The sequence below is a fragment of the Thunnus maccoyii genome, chromosome 1 (assembly GCF_910596095.1).
Source record: "Thunnus maccoyii chromosome 1, fThuMac1.1, whole genome shotgun sequence".
Classification (NCBI taxonomy): domain Eukaryota; kingdom Metazoa; phylum Chordata; class Actinopteri; order Scombriformes; family Scombridae; genus Thunnus; species Thunnus maccoyii.
The window spans coordinates 6,867,430-6,873,427 of record NC_056533.1 but is presented as its reverse complement, the minus strand read 5'-3'; the positions used below and the strand labels follow the sequence as shown (position 1 = coordinate 6,873,427).

The following is a 5,998-nucleotide window of genomic DNA, read 5'->3' as shown; positions in this document are numbered from 1 at the left end:
GGGACTCTCCGTAACCTGTTGTTCCCCTTCCCTTTCCACAAAGTTAAGTTGTAAAAAATAGGTTATTAATGAAAAGTGCAAAGCAATAATCCTCTTTGAAGTTCTTCCCTACACATTATACGGTGTGCTGTCCCTGTGCTATGGGTTTATAAATAGGTAGAGGTCTGTCTGCAATGAGGCAATGAATAAAGTTTTAGCTCAGTAGTCAGGGCGGTGGTCTATGATCTGGGAGACCCCAGTTCGAGACCCGATGTGAAGACCTCCTTCGTAAAGTAGTTTATTCATAAACACTTATTTTAACACTTTAATTTTCTAAAATTAAAAGCATAATAAACACAAAAACAGGATTTTCAAGCCTCTTTCCACTTTTATTCGAATACAAATAATTTTGCTGCCTCAACAAATACAGATACAAATACAAATACTGTGTCCTCTGCACATCCCTACTTGGTGAAGCTGCAGTTTTGTCTACCTAAAGTGACATACTTGGTGCATGTTATAAAAAATGGACAGCACCTCCTCTCACCAGAGACAGTGAATCTTTTAAACAACATGCCTCCTCCCAGGACTAAGAAAGAGGCGTTCCCAGTCAAACTACTGCAGGCACTGGATTTATTAGTACACTGCTATAGACTCAGTTTTGCAGGCAGCCACAGTCCAATCTGCTCTTCCAACTGTGTGATGGACTGAGGATATCTACAAAGTTTTCCATGAACTGAAACATACAGTCTTCAGCTGATTCACATACATGTACATGAGAGGGAAGGCGGTGCTGCAGGTATCCTGGTGCAGAAATATGGGTCTCATTGCCAACCTGTTGTGTATAACTTGTCTTGGCTTTCACCTGTGGTCCTTGGCATGCCAGGTTGCCTTAGATAAGTGGCTTCACATGCCACCATGATTAAGAGATCTTCTCCCATTGTACTAGGTCAGGACTGCATGGTGCATGGTCCTCATTTTGTGTTGAAATTTTGTGAGGTTTTTTTTGTGAGTTTTTTTTTTTTTTTTTTTTACAATTAACACTTGAAATGATTAAGGCACTTGCAAATGACAGGGTAATAGAAAATGTAAATCAGACTGGGGTTTCATTTTGATTCTGTAAGATGCACTACTACACAGCATATGACAGCAACATGTCGCTCAGGATATGAGACTATCATTCTTTCCAGTTCCCACATATGTTTAAAGTGCTCACCCTCCTTAGATACAGCCACTCTCCATTGATTGAGGCAGAAAGTGAACATGATTGCCTCGCTATTATGGAGACGAGCACATCTCTAAGACCAGATTTGTTGCAGATCATCTGATAACAAACACCTTGCTGGCTATGCCATAGTGAATGACTGTGTAGTGATAGAAGCTTGAGTGTCACCTAATGGTACCTCAGCACAAGCAGCTAAACTGTACACACTTACAAGAGTGTGTATTCTAGCCAAAGATAAAGGTGCAATTCTGTGATCCTGTGACACGTGGAAATGCATTGACTGATTCCGGATTTCCTCTTCCTCCATGGTACGTCAGTGTACCTCCTCATGACCCTCTAGTCTGATTTGTGTACATTTGATTGTATTTCTTTCCTCAGTCTGTCCTCCATGTGCTGGTACATGTTGCTAGGCCCACACATTAGGAAAAGGGGGTATAAACCAATGGTTTGGACACAAAATAACAAAAAAGTTGCTCAAAAGAAATATAGGTAAATGAAAAACACTATAATAAGTCTCCATATATGGTAGTGGATAGTTTATTAAAGGAATAAAACTTTTATTTCTTCGAATGATGATATTGTTTTCCTTCTCCATTTTAGTTGTTTTTGGAAGGATTAGGAGAATGAAATGGAATAATTAACTGAATGGTAATTGGCTGAAAATGTAAATTGACTAAATGTTTTAAATTTCTCTTTTTAATTCCTTCAAAAAATCCCAACATAAATGAGATGTCTCTTTCCAATTTGCATTCCTTTTGGTCATGTCCTTAAACTTGCACTTTTTAAACTTCAAATCTTTCTTCCTGTTTTATTTCGATTGAGTTCTAGTTGACAGGTCGGTAAACCAGGAGAGAGGATAGTGCATGGAAGTATGACCAACAAAGGAAATAAATTTCACAGGGAATAAACAGAGACAGCTTCTGTGGCAAAGAATAACTCAGAGTTTTGTACCAGTGCTAGGATTTCAGTGTACTATAAAAGAGAGATTGCTCAAAACAATGATGACAACAGCTCTAAAATGGCAATTTTAAATTTTAAACAGATGAAATTGAGTCCAAGATGTTCTGAAAGTAAAGTGTGACAATATTGTGAAGAGATCTTTGTCCTCTTTGTCAGAGTGGTATTGCAAAATTGCCTCGACAATCTGGGTTCATTTCTGGGATCCTAACTCATACTGTCCTTCGTCCACCTTCTACATAAGTTGAATCTGCATGCAGCTGGTGAAGGTTCAAAATCACTCAAGATCCAGAGGTCTACCTCCCCCAAGGACAGCTCTACTGTTGGGGTGAGAAGAGACAGCTTGTGAGATCCTGGGGGGAGACGGTGTGATAAGGCATTCCCATTGGAAGAGGGTACAATATTGAAGGACACGAAATATACCGTAGGGTAAAGATAAAGACATATAAGCAGAGGAAATGAATAAATGGATAAATAAATAAAACCAATGAATGTCATATCAGGGAGACTGGAGACTCGGAGTGACTGCAGAATAACAAAATGGGAAGAGGTCATAGTTAACTTTTAACTGACAAGTCTGATACAATGAGATGTACAAATCACATCATCATGAATTACTAATGGGGAGTACCTTTGACACCCCACAAAACCACTCTGCTTTAGACTGATGAATATCTGACTGAGTATGTTGACTAACCAAACTAATACTAACAGAAAGGAGTTGAATAGGCTCCAAAAATGGGGTGGTGGTGTTGTGTCAATCAAATCTCTCTTAAAGAAGTGACACACCAAACCAACATCAAAGAACTAGAGGCAACGAAAGCCAGCTGTTGCGTCGCCTCACGTCACCCTTGTCATGTTGCCCTGTGTTGCATTTGAGCACACTACAAAGACTACATCCGACAGCCAACTAGCACGTACGTTCTGCACCTGTGTGAGAGGAAATGACTGGGCTCGGTGCTCTGGTTGGATCCAAACAGAGAGCTGGGGCTAGCTGTCCTACTGGAGGCTAACTGGCTGTCCTTCCCTCCGGTCATGCTGCTGCTAATGCTCCGCTAGCCTCCCAGCTAGCCTCGGTTTGTTATTCAGGTTAAAGTTAGAAGAAGCAGCGGTTCTGTTGGGCAGCTGAGTGAAGTGGAGCCTGAGGAGGAAGCACCGGTTAGCCCCAGTTTCATTAAAGGCAGATTCACTTGCTACAGGGGCGAGGAAATAAAACCAATGAATCAATAAGTACAAACACTGGTGATTTCTTCCTGTGGAGCCGACATGCAAACTATTTTGGTTCAGTAAATGTCAGCTGTCAGTTAGCCTGGTGAAGGCAGGTTAGCCGGTCGCTAATGTATATTTTTGTAATTTAGCAGATGTTAAATGTAAATGACAGAACAAAGAAACAATGCTTTCTTTTTACTCAACACATAAAAGAGTTCAGTTACCACGATAGTTAGGTTGGAGGAGATTACCTTCTTTTTTGTGTAGGGCTCCAAAAACTGCAGCCAGGTCAGTATGCACTGCTGCCTGCCGGTTTTCTGTGCTCCAACACTTCCTGAAAGTGCAAGTTTCTTGTACTGGGTATACTGGGTTCGCAGAGATTCCCACCTCTTCCTGAGCTCTTTCTCTGAAAAACAAAGCCACATTTTAAGAATTGTGCCTAGTTAGCATGTCCGTCTCATGTCTATATAAGCATTGTGCCTAGTTAGCATGTCCAGCTCATGTCTATATGCATTTGGTAAACAGAGAGAACTTATTCATCGTGCGTGCGCACGCGCTAGCAAACAGTTACGAACAGTTCCTGCTAAAGAGCTCAATGGCCAAAAAGAAAATCTTACCTGATATAAGAAGCTTATTTTCAATCTCACACCAGAGTTCTCTTTTCCCCACTTGGTTGCCATAATGTTTTTCTGTGATGTCTACAGAGCTGGCCTCTCCTGAATCATTGTGATCAGCTGGTCTTCAGTGTCTTTTTTCCAGATGGCCATGGCGTTGTGAAAATATTCGCAAAAGTTCAGATGAGATGCAGATGAAAAAATAGCCTTCTGTGTGTGCCCTCTTGACTTTGTCGTTTGCTTTCTTTTGTCAGTTCCATTTCTCTTCTCGTGCACTGATTCACTAAGCTGAACAGCCAGCCAAAGCGATCTCTCTCACCGACAAGCTCTGCCGCCAATTCAACATGCTCAATCGGCCACTACTGCTATTCAAGCCACTCAGCAGATGGTAAGCAATGGTGATAATGGTTTGGATTTGATTTATGATGACCTCTGAGGGTTTGAAGATAGGGTTCCACCGGGTAATATTTTTGATGAAATGATTAATGAAGATGAAAATGTTCAAAAAACCATGACATATTGGGGGGAAAACCTAATAAGTGGATGGTGAAGTGTATTCTTATGTCTGTGAAATAAGAGGTAAATATCATGCAGAACATAATTTTTAATTTTGCCATATATATGTTTTCTATTGGGTTTGATAATGAATTATTCCTATAGTTATTATTATAGTTAAATTGGTTGCAAATGCAATAATCATTTAATTAGTCTTATGTTTTGCTAGACTGCAATTTGTCCTAGGAATGCATATTGTTTGTTTTTGTGTAGGTATTCAATTCACTCTAATACAATAAGGTATTCAAAAACATTTTCAATTCATATGCATAGTAGTATGTACTTACATGAATGTATGTAACATTTTGTTTCTTAAGCACTTATTTCAGATGATCACTCCATATTCCAATCACTAGAATCACTAGAATCATTAAGTACCTTTGAATCATATATGCTACGTGAACATACATTTTTCTATGATTATTTTGACTGATCATTCGCTGCCACATATTGGATTTATGTGAATAACATTAGCTTTAATTGGCTATTCTCAGAGTCACGCAAAATGAGTGAGTTGAGATGTTTATTTTTATTTCTATGGTGTTTTATTAAGACTCATTTTCTTCTATTTTGATTTAGTTCATTAAGAAAATATATTTATGTCTGATTAGATGTGTGTGGATTGGTGTTAACATGTCTGAGGGTTATAAATTTGAAATTCACTATATTACACTTCACTACACTACATCCATCACATTATTACATTACTTTATTAATTCTACATTACATTTTTAATTCTTAATTGTTATATCATCTACTCATATTAATCATTGTATATTTTGATTCACATGTTTGACAAATGATGTTTGATTGATTAAGGCAGATGTATGTCACTCCAACTCTGAAGGATAATAGGTCAATAATGATGTGATGTAATTTTTGTTGATCTTTTTGGATCAAAGAGGAGGGAATTGTGAAAGAACTTTCATGTATGTGTCATATATGAAATACTTCTATTTTCATATATGTGCCATGTATGAAATTAAGCAATATTACACAAGAGGGTGTGCTTTACCGTCATTGTTGGCACAACAGTGACGCGGTCAGGAACAAGGCACTTGCGCCGAGTTCCGTAAGCAAAGATAAAACAAAGATGTGAGTGTTCGTGCGTGTGTAACTTGTCCCACAGTCACAACCCCTAATCAGTTCAGCTCAATCCAGTTTCACGAATATAAAAGAAAGACACTCAAAACTCCGCTCCGTGTTTTCACCGCAGAACCCCCCCAACAAAACAAAACAAATGAAAGACACTAGCAAAGCAACACAGTACATAAAATAAAGCCAACAGAAATGTGAGAAAGGTCGGAACACTGTGTTTAACTATATATCTTCTACAGTTACGGCTGAAAATGACAACAGAAAAAAACAAGTTTGCCAAGTTTGTTGTATAACTTCAGTGATGCTTACGGAACTCAGTGCAAACACCTCATTCCTGACCACATCAATGTCTAACCAACAA

At 38.8% G+C, this 5,998-nt stretch overlaps 1 long non-coding RNA gene across 1 annotated transcript; it reads right to left on the bottom strand.

Moving 5' to 3' along the window:
• Positions 1–399: 399 nt before the first annotated feature.
• Positions 400–5,087, bottom strand: LOC121902500. Its single transcript, XR_006097574.1, has 3 exons — positions 3,988–5,087; positions 3,622–3,776; positions 400–3,302 (listed from the first exon to the last, which is right to left on the bottom strand). It is a non-coding gene; the product is annotated as an uncharacterized LOC121902500 (long non-coding RNA).
• Positions 5,088–5,998: the final 911 nt, after the last annotated feature.